We start from the raw sequence: 14,358 nt of genomic DNA, 5'->3' as shown, positions 1-14,358 counted from the left end.
GAAAAAGAGCAGCTCAAGTGTCACACTAAAGTGATCACGAAAAAGTAGACATTGGCAACAAATCATGTTGCCAGTGTCCAACCAGCCAAGTATCAATTAGAAGACCCACCAAAGTGCCAACACTCCGCATTCCTGCAAAGCCGAGTGCACCCATTTTATATTGACATCACTTTTACGAGAGAGTGAAAATAGAAGCTGTGTTAAAGGTTGCCGAAGCAACTGCAGATGTTGGAATCTTGAGCAAAACAAAATGCTGGAGGAACTCAGTGGGCCAGGCAGTATTTGTAGAGGGAATGGAGAAGTGACGTTTTGGGTCAGATCCGTGATGCCAAGTGACTGTGGCTGGAATGCTGTAAAGTGCCAAGGAGAAAAAATATAGTCATAGTCATACAACATGGAAACAGGCCCTTCAGCCTATCTTGCCCACAACAACCAACATTCCTCTGTCTACACTAGTCCCACATGCTTGCATTTGACTAACATCTCTCTAAAACTATCCTATCCATGTTCCTATCCAAATGTTTTTTTAAACCTGACTCAACTACCTCCTCCGGCAGCTCGTTCCATCTACCAACCACCCTTTATGTAAAAAAGTTGCACTTCAGGTTCCTATTAAATCTCCACCCCCAACCGCCACCTTCCCTCCTCATAGTACTGCTCTTGGAGCCTGAATTGATATTCACATTATAAAAAACTAAGGACAGGGATCAAAGGAAGGGGGTGGGGAATAGGAGAGATGGTTTGTTAAGAGCTAAGAATTATATTTTTTTGCAAAAGGGGAAGTATTCAGTGTAGCCAAAGACTCCGATTTAAGATGATTTCTCCTGCTGTCAAAAGCTCTCTGTGGGAAAGGAAATGCAGCTGAGGCATTTTGAAAAGAGACTTATTTCAAAGAACACTCCTGAAACAGTCTATGATTTTCATTTTGTTCCACCTGAGTTTCCAGGGGTCCTCATGGATTTGCATTTGTAGTTCATGGTTTGTAACGTCCCAACATAGGCAGTTAACAACTGAGGAACGTTGCAGATTCCCATTGGCAAAGATGACAAGTAAGTGTTGGTATTATTGGAATCCAAGTAGTTCCAGTGTTTAGTTTCTAAGATGCCACATGATGAGGGCATGCAAACAATACAGTTGTCTCAAGGTAACAAGAGAGTTCCGAAATGCTGAAGAATCTCAGAAAATTCCCAGGAAGAAAATCAATGTGATAGCATAACTGTGCTCTGTAGGTATCTGCCATCTTTGTGGATATTCCTTTGATTTGTCAGCAATGAAACGAGTCTATCCTGATAAGACCTGGATTCCAAACTGGCCATCAACTCCTTTACCCTAGTGGAATTTAATAGCAAATCGGTCAGTTTATGCATAATTAGATAATGTGTATGTGAGTGAACAATGCCTGTTTAACAGATTCATTCAAAAATTGTCAAATAAATAATCTCTCCGTTGTCAGCTTAGACTGAAAGTGTGCCCATTCAAAACATTTTTCTATTATTTAAGTCCTCAGGGAAATATAGTTTGAACTTTAATTTTTTTATGTTAAAATAATTCTGATGTCTTTCAGCTTCTAATTTAATAAGGGCGAGAGATCACTGTCTGGTTTTCACTGGGACATTTGAATTTTCAGTTTATTGGGTGACGTGATGAACAATGAGCTTTTAAATTAGTTGATGACAATAATCTTCAATAAAGAATAAAATAACCATGATTCAATTAGTCGATGGAGCAAATTATTCTCATTTTCATTTAATATATTTCTCAACTGTAATAGTCTCTTGGAATATCTAAATTAGATTCAAGTAACCTCTTCCACTTTGAATAGAAATGCTGCAGAATAATTAAATGAGCTACTGACATTCGCTGGTGATTGACAAGTGAATGTCAGCGATTCTATAAACTCCATCTGAAAACACAATGAATCTCAACCTGAAATGATCTAAATAATAACAACAATAATATTATTTATGATATTATGTAGTTTTTTTTCTCCGTTATTTGAAGCATTGAGTGAGGTGTATGCTTATCAATTTCTTATTTAGACTTAGTGGAGGAGTGGGGATGGTGAACATCTACTGCTACTCACTGATCCTCAGCCTCATGCTGGCAGCCTGCTGTGTTAATCAATAGAGAATGTTATGTGATGAGTGTTACAGTGGGTTACCTTGCCGTGCTATTGAATTGAACAAAATCCTGCTCATACAAGTACTTACTTTCTTGGCAAAAATTCAAATGAATATGGGGCGGCACCGCGGTGTAACGATAGAGTGGTGTAACAGTGGTGACAGTGCCAGAGACCCGAGTTTTATCCTGACTACGGGTGTTGTCTGTACGGAGTTAGCACATTCTGCCTGGGACCTTGTGGGTTTTTCTCTGGCTGCCCCGGTTTCCTCCCACATTCCAAAGATGTGCAGCTCTGTAGGTTAATTGGCTTCTGTAAATTGCCCCTTGCCCCTACCACTGCCCCCATTCAGTTCCATTGCTCTCCTTCCTTTTCAATTAGATTCTAGTCTAATTAGATTCTAGTGTGCAGCGTTTGTTCCTCACATCATCATTCCCAGCTTCTGTTGCTAAGTATAACCTTCCTTCTCCCACCTGACTGTTGTCTGCCTATCAACCTCTTCTCACCTGGATTCAGTTTCAAGAAGAGTTCTGCCCCAAACTGTGCCTTTTCCATATCCTTCAAAGATGTTGCCTGACTTACTCTAGCACTTTGTGCTTTACTTAAAATTCCAGTATAAACAGTTCCTTGTGGCTCCATAAATCCTCATCTCTCTTACTACCCATTGCCCCACTCCTTCACCACCTTTTTACTCAGGCTACTTTAGTTAACTCTCTCAGTCAAAATGAAGGGTGTTGAAGTGCAACACCAACTATTGATTTCCCTCCACTGATGCTGCCTTGCTGACTTTGACTTCTTCCATTGCTCTCCATTTTTGCTGCAGATACCAACATCTGCAGCCTATTGCGCCTCCAATCATTTATTTGGTTGGTACAAGTTATTTGATAGCTCTCTTAAAAGAGTGCAAAATATATACAATGCATTATGTTGTTTATAGTATCTTTCTTAGTCAGACACTTCAAACTGCCACCTCCTTTGAACCCCTTCCAATTGCCATCATTTAGCTGACTGGATATGTCCCAAAATATGGAATGGAATCTGTCTAGTTGCATTACAGTTAAAAACACTTCCACCGAACTGCATTTATGTCAGTATAATTGTAGGGCTGCTTTATGTCACAAATGTAGGTATGTCTCGGGAAGTGCGAGTTTGAAGCCGGAATATATTATGCTAAATGTGTTATGCTGTTGTTGGGGATTACATTGGAAATCGATTGCGTTTTATAAATCTTTGGCAGAGTATTTATGTTGGTTAAAGTAGATTGTCAAAGGAGTGTTAACATATTGAGAATATACAGTACCTTGATTATTATCTCGGTTTCATAATTCTACCATCCTGGAGTCATTCTAATGCTGAGTCGATCTTGCTCCAGTTTAATTTGCCATTGATTCACACTACACAGACCCCAGCAGGTTATTTATTTTAGTCTGGGCTTCAGGTTCAGGCAAATCAATATAATTTCCAAATTTGCACATATATTCTTCCATGTTTAATGAGGCAATTGCTCAGCTAAATCTATACCCATTTGTTTGGTGTAATAAGGGTTGCGGAATATTATGTTCATATATCCACACAACCTCAGTAAGCACCATAGAAAATGAGCATGTTGGACTATTTCCATAGGTAGGAGATTTTACATTTGTGTTAACACAGTGCATATCATTTCCCCTTTGAGTCAAATTAATAATTCCATATCTCTCTGAAATAGTGGGTGGCCCAATTTATCTTCTTTCCAGGAAATCTACCTACAGATCTCCCTGGAAGGACAAATTATCTCTGATATCCCACCTGAAGTCACCTATTTGTTTCACTTGCAGAGGTGCTACAAGCTACATAAGAAGCGTTATCTTGATGACCCATTGTTATTGGACTTTATTTATGATGTATCCACTATTCCCCACACTAATCAAGGCATCCACTGTGGGTAGGGATGATAAGGAAGTTTTAATCATTGGAAAGATTATTGAATGCACAATAGAGCTTTAATTGATGTTAATTTCCACAAGCTCACTTCAGGTTAAATTTAATAACTTATGAATTGCATTCATCATTAATCTCCTTATAGTACTTTGGTCAGGCTGCACTTGGAGTATTGTGTGCCGTTCTGGTTGCCCTAATACAGGAAGGATGCGGAGGCTTTGGAAACGGTGCAGAGGAGGTTTAGCAGAATAATGCCGAGAATAGGGGATATTAGCTACAGGGAGAGATTGGACAGACTTGGATCATTTTCTCTGTAATGTCGGAGGTTGCGGGGAAACCTGATAGAAGTATATACAATTATGAGAGATGCAGATAGGGTGGACTGTCAGAACTTTTTTCCCAGGACAGGTGGTATGATAGAGGCATATATGATACTTTTGGATAGGCATATGGATATGCAGGGAATGGAGGGATATGGATTATGTGCAGGCAGATAAGAATTGGTCTTGGCATCATGTTCAGCACAGACATTGTGGGCCAAAGGACCTGTTCTTGTGCTGTATTGTTTTATATTTCATGCTCTATATGCACATTCTTCCTAAAATCTATCTTAATTGTGATGGTTTTGATCTAAATATTCACAGCAATCTGCAGGATATGCATTTCCATCTTCATTTATGTGTTGAACTATCATTCCTGAACCCAAGGTAGGAATGGTAACCTTTATGGTATTGGTTTTCCCATTGCTTTATTACTGTAAAATGTACTTGGCAAGTTTGTTCCAACTGCACTTCTCATCTACACCCCTCCAACCTGGGGGAAAAGAGCAGGTGCATAAGAACACCATCAAAGTTGCACTCTATCCTGACTTGGAAATACATAAGCCTTCCTTCATATTCACTGGGTCTAACTTCTGGAACACCATATGTTGTGGGAGTTCCTTTATCAGAATGCAACGGTTCAAGAGGCTGATTCACTTCCATCTTCTCAAGGGTAGTTAGGGATGTACAATGCATAATGCATCGTGGCCTTGCCAGATCATGAAAAATCAATAAACAAAAAGATAGAACACAAAGTGCTGGAGTACCTCAGCAGGTCAGGCAGCATCTCTGGAGGACATGGATTGGCAATGCTTTGGGTCGGGATCCTTCAGCAGACTGATCCCAATCTGATTTACTTCAGCACTTTGTGTTCTTCACATGATTCCAGAATCTGCAGAAGGTCTATCCAACAAATAAAGGATGTTTCTTTTGCTCCTTGTTTTTTTTTAAGTTTACATTGTTTCATCTGATTGACATGAAATCATTTTTGCCCATCAGGGCCATGTGTAGCATAAATCATTCAGTGAACTTTTTACCATGATATTACAATATCCCTTGCACACAGAGAACTAAACTGCTACCCTTCCATAATTCCTCACCATATTATATGAATGGTGTAAGATTAGGAAAAGGGGAGGTGCAATGAGACCTGGGTGTGCTTGTCACATCTCATATGTGTATGTGACGAATAAACTTGACTTGACGTGACTTGACTACATCAGTCACTGAAAGTAAGCATGCAGGTACAGCAGGCACTGAAGAAAGCTAATGGCATGTTGGCCTTCATTGCGAGAGGATTAATTTAGAAGCAAGGAGGTCCAGCTGCAGTTGTACAGGGCCCTGGTGAGACCACACCTGGAGTATTGTGTGCAATTTTGGTTTCCTAATTTGAGGAAGGACATTATTGCTATTGAGGGAATGCAGCGTAGAATGTAGTAATGGCATACTGTCGTGTTGCATCACAACTTGGCCTGGGAACTGCCCTAGATTGTAAAAAATTGCAGAGAATTGTAGATGTAGCTCAGTCCATCAAACAGACCAGACTTCCCATCATTGACTCCAACTACATTTCACACTCTCAGAAAAGCAGCCAACATAATCAAAGACTTGTTCCACTCCTTCTTCTCCCTGCTCCCATCTGGCAGAACGAATTGAAGCTTGAAAACGCAAGGCATCAGCCTCAGGAACAGTTTCTTCCCTTTTGTTATCTGGCTTCTGCAGGGTCTTTCCATAAGCTAGAGTACTGTCCCATTCACCTCTACCCCATTGTAGACATTAGTGTTTGTGAAAGGAACGAATGCGCTACAATGCTGAGAACTATTTTATGCACTCTGCATCTTTCATTTTGCTTTATCTATTGCTCTTGAGTTTGACTTGATTGTATTTATGTATAATATCTGATCTGTTTGGATCAAGTTCACGTTCACGTTCAAGTGAGTTTATTGTCATGTGTCCCTGATAGGACAATGAGATTCTTGCTTTGCTTCAGCACACCGAACATAGTAGGCATTTACTACAAAACAGATCAGTGTGTCCATATACCATAATATAAATATATACACACATGAATAAATAAACATAATAAATAAAGCATGCAATACAAAGTTTTTCACTGTACCTGGTCGGTACACATGCCAATAATAAATCTAAACCATAGTTTCACTGTGTTTGGTTCAGGACAAATTGTTGGTGATATTTCACGCTCTCAACCATCTCTATTTCAGCACCATTGATGCTGACTGGACATGTGCACCACTTCATTTCCTGATCAATTAGCTCCTTCTTCTTGCTGACATTGAGGAAGAGATTGTTGTCTGGGCACCATGTCACTAAGCTCTCTATCCCCTTTCTGTACATCATCTCATCATTGCTCACAATCTCTGTACTGAGGTGTTGTCGGCAAGTTTGGTTGTATTTAGCTTATAGGTACAGCATTGAAACAGGCCCATGTCCACACTGAGCACTGAGCACCCATTCACATTAGTTCTGTGTCATCCCACTTTTCCATCCATTCCTTACACAATAAGGGCAATTTACAGGAGCCAATTAACCACCAAGCCCGCACACCTTTGGGATGTGGGAGGAAACTGGAGTACTGGATGAAACCCATGCAGACACAGGAAGAATACTCCACACAGAAAACACCCAAGGTCAGGATCAAACCTGGGTTTCTGGCATGAAGAGGCAGCAGAGTGTATGCAACCATTCACCCTTGCTATGGAACAGGCGCTGCCTGAGTGTGAATAATATCATTGAGGTCGAGAACAGAGCAACACAGCAATATGTGAGAGAAAGAGGGCAACATTATTCTGGAAGACAGATACGTTTTTGTTGAGTCCACAACTATAATGAACCATAAATAAAATTTCATTTGACAACGTGACTTTTTTGCGATATCCTAATCTGGTACAGTTTTGGGTTTCTGAGAGCTACAGGTATGATACATGCATGCAGGGAACAAGAAGAAATGTTTGAACAATAGTTGGTGTTTAGACAACAGGGGACATGCCACCCCTTTGGCCCACTGAGTCCACGCTGACCAGTGAATACCCCTTATACCAGCACTCCCCTTCACACTGGGGACAATTTACAATTATGCACAAGCCAATTAACAAACAAACCTGTATGTCTTTGGAGCGTTGGAGAAAACCTGAGCACCTGGAGAAAACCCACGCTGTCACAGGGTGAACGTACAAACTGCATACAGGCAGCACCCGTAGTCAGAATCAAACCCGGGTCTCTTGCACTGGAAGGCAGCAACTCTACTGCTGTGCCACTGTGCTGTCAGGCTGTAGATGCTGCAAACATGTGCAATTTCCAGACAGTTTTAGAAATGACTCACCTGGTTGATAAAATAATTCACGTGGCAAATCTGATATACTGGAAGTAATCTTTAAAGGAGTATGTAGAATATCTGGCATAGCTAAGGTGAAAATGTATCTGGGTGTGTAGCTGTATTTGATGAAGTGTTCCACAAAGCTACCTGCTTGCTGTTTCTTTTGCTGCTAACAAAATGTGGGTTATGATTGCAGCAAAATGCTAGGACTTAAGGGAATAATTGCAGAAATGCTTACAGAGACATTTTTGAGGTCAAGGAACAAAACTTCACAGCAAAGTAACAAGCTGATCAGAAAATCAGACAGAAAAGATGTTTTGAGCACTGTGCCAGTGAAGGAAAGTTTGTGTGAATGAAAGGCTTTATTACTTCAGTTGTCTTGGCAATTTCAGAATAATGAGGCCATTCAGTTTGCTCAAAGGCAGACAGATCAGATAAAGAGCAACTATTCTGTTTGAGCAACATGAAAGAGCCAGTTCACAGATGGTTCAAGGCAACAACTTGCAAGGAAGTATGCACACACAATTTGCGAAGGTAAGGCTCAACATGGCTGCTGTAATGAAGTGATAACAAAGAGGTCTAGGAAAGACCATACACACAGCAAAGACGAACCTGGGTGAGTTCTGGTACGAGCTCGGTATCTACAAGTTCAATCAAATATAACAAAACTCAAAATGCTAGATTAACCCAGTGGGTCGGGCAGCATCAGTGGAGGGAATGGGCAGATGACTGGAGTTTGAAGAAGGTTTCCCACCCCAGAAACGGTTTCTGTTGATTCTCTACACAAATGCAGCCTGTTTCACTGAGATCCTCCAGCACTTTGTGTTTTGCTCAAGGTTGCAGCATCTGCAGTATCTTGTGTCTGTGAATCATGTACAGATTGAGTTGAATGCCCCAAGAGAGAATTGCATTGCAATGCTCAGTCAGTCCCAAAGATCCTCTGAGGAATGTCACAGCAAGCATGGATTTATTAAAATAGACAAAAAATGCTGGAGTAGGGTCAGGCAGCATCTCTGGAGAAAATGGATGTGACGTTTTGTGTCGGGACCCTTCTTCAGACTGATTATAGGGGAGATTGGGCGAACAAATAATGAAAACGAAGAAAAAGCAGGACAAATCAGGGCTAGCAACAGATCTATTAATGTCAGCCTAATGCAGCATAGGTAAAATGAGATATGATACAACAGAAAATAACTGTGTCAGAGCAGAAATCTTTGGGGATGATCCATGGAGAAAAAGTCAGCGGAGATGACTTTGACTTTAAAAAGCAGACTGTAACAAATAATTTAGGTTTGATGTCTATGTTAAATGTGCAAAAATAGAGGGACAAAGATAGGGATATTTAAGTAGCAACCATCGAGGTTGTTGTCACTGAGTTTAGAAATATACCAAACAAAACAGTTAATTATAACTGTAGTTGTTGATGGTGGCAATATTGGCTCTGTGTTTAAGTTTTAAATGAGTAGTAATGCATTCAATTGACACTGGACTATGATCCAGAAAACATAATTGAATATATTCAAAGTCACAGCGATAATTGTCCTGAGGCAACAATTGCCGATCAGGAAGTGAGAGCAGATGTGTAAAAAGCCTAATACTTTGGTGCCCAGTCAACAGGAATATCAAGAGTTGTCTGCAGTAAATGAAGGAAAAAGCCAGAACGTGCTACTGATTTTGGATGATCAGCCATGATTATATTGAATGGCAGTGCTGGCTCGAAGGGTCGAATGGCCTACGCCTGCACCTATTTTCTATGTTTCTCTGAGGAGACTGAAAGATCAGGTGAATTCATAATTGGCTTCATTTATAAATCCATGCTAATGTAAAAAGTTAACCCATTGCACAATGCAGAAGGTGTAAATAGATGGTAGATACAAAATGCTGGAGTAACTCAGCGGGTGGGGCAGCATCTCTGGAGAGAAGGAATGGGCGACGTTTCGGGTCAAGACCCTTCTTCAGACTGATGTCAGGGGAGGGAGTGGGACAAAGATAAGAATGTAGTCAGAGACAGTAAGGGGCTGTCCCACGAGCATGTGACTGCATGCGGCATGGCAAGCGCGACCAAACCGGAAGCGGGGGCCGCGCGGAGGTCGAGTGATTCCCGTACAGGGCCTGTCCTACCAGCATGCGACTGCATGCCGCGAGCGTGTCCAAACCGGAAGCGGGGGCGCGCGGAGGTCGAGTGATTCTCGTACAGGGCCTGTCCTACCAGCATGCGACCGCATGCGGCGAGCGTGTCCAAACCGGAAGCGGGGGCGCGCGGAGGTCGAGTGATCCCGTACGAGTTGACGTGAAGCTCGAGCGAGGGCGTACACCGTCAAGATGCTGCGTACGTCGTCAAGATGCTGCGTACGGCGTCGAGACACTGCGTACAGCATGGAGACGCTGCGCACGCCCATCGAGGCAGTGCTTACGGCCTCAATGCGACTGCGGGCCAGCAGGCAGTTGCCGCGCAAAATTTTTGGACAGTGTCAGTTTTTCGGAGCCCAGTGCGATGTCAGGACCAGCCCCACACAACTCCATACGGCTCCGGTGATCGAAGTGGGACCGGCCCCGCGAGGCCGTACAGCTCAAGCGACCACGTTAGGTCGCGCTTGCCGCATGCTCGTGGGACAGGCCCTTAAGACTAATGGGAGAACTGGGAAGAGGAAGGGGATGGAGAGGGAAAGCAATGGCTGTCTGAAGTTGGAGAAGTCAATGTTCATACTGCTGGGGTGTAAACTACCCAAGCAAAATATGAGGTGCTGTTCCTCCAATTTGCGCTGGGCCTCACTGTGACAATGGAGGAGGCCCACAACAGAAAGGTCAGATTGGGAATGGGAGGGGGAGTTGAATTGCTGAGCCTTATCTTTATCTTATGGGGGGGGGGGGGGGGGGGGGGGGGGGGGGGGGGGGTTGAAGCTGCTGCAAGTGGGTCTACAGAAACAGCTTCAAAGGATGTTGAATTTGTCCAATAAGATAGAGAGAAGTATTGCTGAAGAACACCAGAAAAAAATAAACAGATTCAGTGAGTTCAGACACCATTGCAATTATAAACATTACACCATTTGCAGGGTAAAATATTGATTTGTTGCATCAATAGTAGACCAGACTATCCCACAACGATGATCCAGTTTTCACTTGAAGACTGACTCGAACATAAATGTACCACAGTGAAAATGTATTTGGAATGTATTTCATTCAATTACATTACACATGTGCGATAACATGTCCTTTTTGTATCTCAGAAAATCCATGAAATATTCCTTTCTGCTGGATAGTTTGAATTCTATGAGAACGATTGAATATGTACCAGCCAGTTAAGGACACACATTAAAGAAAAGGGGATTTATAGTTAAAAGCATCACTCAATATGACTCTGGTGTTTTGTGGTTCTTTGTTCCCATAGAGGTTGCTGGAGGTTGAAGCACCATTTCTTTGTTATGGCTTTGTCTCACAGATTGCTGCTGTTTGTGCTGTGACAGGAAACTATCCTCAGAATATCAAAATTATTGTCATGGAAAAGTCTCCAACGCTGAGCATAGCACCACAGTATGTTTGTTTTCTGAGTTTAATGATCGAAATCTGAAAATACCAACCTTGCTGTCAACTAATCAATGGTCCCAAAACGATATAGTCATCTTATTCCTGTTGCATTGTAGTCTAGAAATCCCTCTTTCATTGCAAAGCAATTGCTGGTACTGCTTTATTAGTCTTCAGATAAAACAACATCATGAATGGTCTAAAACTGAAATCTATCTATCTATCTATACATAACTAAAACTCTGATCTTGTTATTTTCCGCTTTGCGTGGACTTTCTATTTGCACAAAAACAGTTTGCGATAGCGCTACGATTTTTTGCCAGCTTACTCACCGTTCTCCTGTGCTGTGAGTGCACTAAGGTTTTTTCCAATAGGTGGTGTAATGTATGTCAGCAAGGTTTAAATATCGTAAAAACCACGCATGCGCAGATCGATCTCCTCTCCTGCCAGTCAGCGCAGCGTGGATTGGTCTTTTCTCTTGTCACTTCCCAGGACAGTCCACCCCTTCCTGCGCCATTGCGTCTTAACTGGAGCTGAAGATGGCAGGCGGAGGTCTCCAACTGGACACAATTTTCGGAGGCGCCGGTAGCAGCCCGGCGCGGCGCGGAGTCGGAGATGTTGCCGATGTCACCAAACGGAAAGTGGAGACTCTGATCCCGGCGGAGGAGAACGACCAATGACCAGGAAGTAGAGGCATTGGTGTGTCCTCTTGGGCTTTGCTTCAATATGGGTGGTCCAGGAGAAGGTGTTGGTGATATTGACTCCGAGGAGTTTGAAGTTTTCGATCATCTTCGGCACCATCAATGCAAACTGGGATATGTGTGCCGCTTCGCTTCCTGATGTGGATCACCTTAGTCTTGCTGACGTTGAGAGAAAGGTTGTTGTCTCATACAGCATGGAAACAGTCCCTTTGGCCCAACTCATCCATGCCGACCAAGATGCCTCATCCATGTTGCCTATATCCTTCTGAACCTTTCTTATCCATGTCCAAGTGTCTTTTAAGTGCTGTTATAGTACCTGCCTCAACTACCTCCTCTGGCAGCTTGTTCCATATACTCACTACACTCTGAGTGAAAAAGCTGCCCCTCAAAGTCCTATTGAATCTTGCTCCTCTCATATTAAACTTTTGTTCTGTTCTCCAAAGAATAAAGTCCTAGCCTCCCACACCACAACTTACAGCTCGGGTGTTCGAGTCCCAGCAACATCCTCGTAAATCTTTTTTGCACCTTTCCAGCGTAATGACATCCTTCCTCATAGCAGAGTGACCAAAACTGACCACCGTACTCCAAACATGCCCTCACCAGTGATGCTATGCTCTGTAATCTCTTTCCTGCCTGCAGAACCTCATCCCTATTTCTGCTTATGTTGTAACAACCAATATGGACCATAAATTATGTTTATTTATACTCCCGCTTCAAATTATTCTGCAATTGTTTGGTGAAATTCTTGACTGTGGTAACATCCCATCCTGTACGCATGTTTACAGCCACAGGATTGTCTGTCTATCCGCTAACCTGTGAATCTCCTATCCCGATTGCTCTTTTAATTACCTTCCTTTGCAAAGAAAGACAAACAATATAATGGGGAATAATGAAGAATGGTTTTACGGTTGGCAGCGTGTATGTTTTTTGGCTGTGTATGTGTGGGGGACGGGGGGTGGGGGAACTTTAAATATCTCTTCCCTGCACGGGAGACCCAACCTTTTTCCTGTCGGGTCTCCTGTTGTCATTGGGGCCTAGTACCATGGAGTGGCTTCCAACCGGAATGACCTGGGGGCTCCAGTCGCGGAGCCTGTGGACTACTCATCATCATGGGGCTGGTCGGCCTCGGAGTGTGGGGAGCGGTGGTGGCTCGCTGCAGCGGCACGGCTCCCGAGCTCGGAGGCTCCAGCCGCAGACCTGGTGGACTGGAACATCGGGAGCTCGCGGGTGCCTGGTGGGAGACCGTTTTTGGAGCTCCCGCAACGCAACTTCTGCCGCCCATGTTGCGGGGTTGGAACGACCCGGAGCGGGGCCTTATATTGCCTGGCGCGGCTTTAACGGTCGCGGGACATGGCAACACCCACTGGGGGGGGGGGGGGGCTCCAACATTGAGACATTAAGGTTACACAAAAAAAAGCTGGAGAAACTCAGCGGGTGCAGCAGCATCTATGGAGCGAAGGAAATAGGCAACGTTTCGGGCCGAAACCCTTCTTCAGACTGATCGGGGGCGGGGGTGGTCGGGGACAAGAAAGGGAAAAGGAGGAGGAGCCCGAAGGCTGGGGGATGGGAGGAGACAGCAGGGGGGCTGAGGAAGGGGAGGAGACAGCAAGGACTAACAAAATTGGGAGAATTCGATGTTCATGCCCCCGGGGTGCAGACTCCCCAAACGGAATATGAGGTGCTGTTCCTCCAATTTCCGGTGCTGCTCGCTGTGGCCATGGAGGAGACCCAGGACAGAGAGGTCGGAGACGGAGTGGGAGGGGGAGTTGAAGTGCTGAGCCACCGGGAGGTCAGCTTGGTTATTGCGGACCGAGCGGAGGTGTTCGGCGAAACGATCGCCCAACCTCCGCTTGGTCTCACCGATATAGATCTGCTGACATCTAGTGCAGCGGACGCAATAGATGAGGTTGGAAGAGATGCAGGTAAACCTCTGTCGCACCTGGAACGATTGCTTGGGTCCTTGAACGGAGTCGAGGGGGGAGGTAAAGGGACAAGTGTTGCATCTCTTGCGGTTGCAAGGGAAAGTGCCCGGGGAGGGGGTGGTACGAGAGGGAAGGGAAGAATTGACAAGGGAGTTATGGAGGGAGCGGTCTTTGCGGAAGGCAGATATGGGGGGAGATGGGAAGATGTGGCGAGTGGTGGGGTCACATTGGAGGTGGCGAAACTGACGGAGGATTACTTTTTGTATGTGAAAATTGTCCGCAATAACCAAGCTGACCTCCCGGTGGCTCAGCACTTCAACTCCCCCTCCCACTCCGTCTCCGACCTCTCTGTCCTGGGTCTCCTCCATGGCCACAGCGAGCAGCACTGGAAATTGGAGGAACAGCACCTCATATTCCGTTTGGGGAGTCTGCATCCCGGGGGCATGAACATCGAATTCTCCCAATTTTGTTAGTCCTTGCTGTCTCCTCCCCTTCCTCAGCCCCCCTGCTGTCTCCT

The 14,358-nt window shown here is 44.0% G+C and overlaps 1 protein-coding gene across 3 annotated transcripts in view; it reads left to right on the top strand.

Annotated features, from left to right (window-relative positions):
* Positions 1–14,358, top strand: part of LOC129696663 (cAMP-specific 3',5'-cyclic phosphodiesterase 4D) — a 221,791-nt gene that overhangs the window by 88,759 nt on the left and 118,674 nt on the right. Inside the window, exon 1 of one of the 3 annotated variants that reach the window (XM_055634780.1) lies at positions 8,208–8,312. The exons of the other annotated variants lie outside the window; for them this stretch is intronic. The gene's annotated coding sequence lies outside the window, so the exon portion shown is untranslated. Of the gene's footprint in view, positions 1–8,207; positions 8,313–14,358 lie in introns of those variants that run through there. 3 annotated transcript variants of the gene reach the window in all.

This window comes from Leucoraja erinacea, chromosome 1, assembly GCF_028641065.1.
Source record: "Leucoraja erinacea ecotype New England chromosome 1, Leri_hhj_1, whole genome shotgun sequence".
Lineage (NCBI taxonomy): Eukaryota > Metazoa > Chordata > Chondrichthyes > Rajiformes > Rajidae > Leucoraja > Leucoraja erinaceus.
The sequence above is the reverse complement of the archived record's forward strand: the minus strand, read 5'-3'. Positions and strand labels throughout refer to the sequence as shown.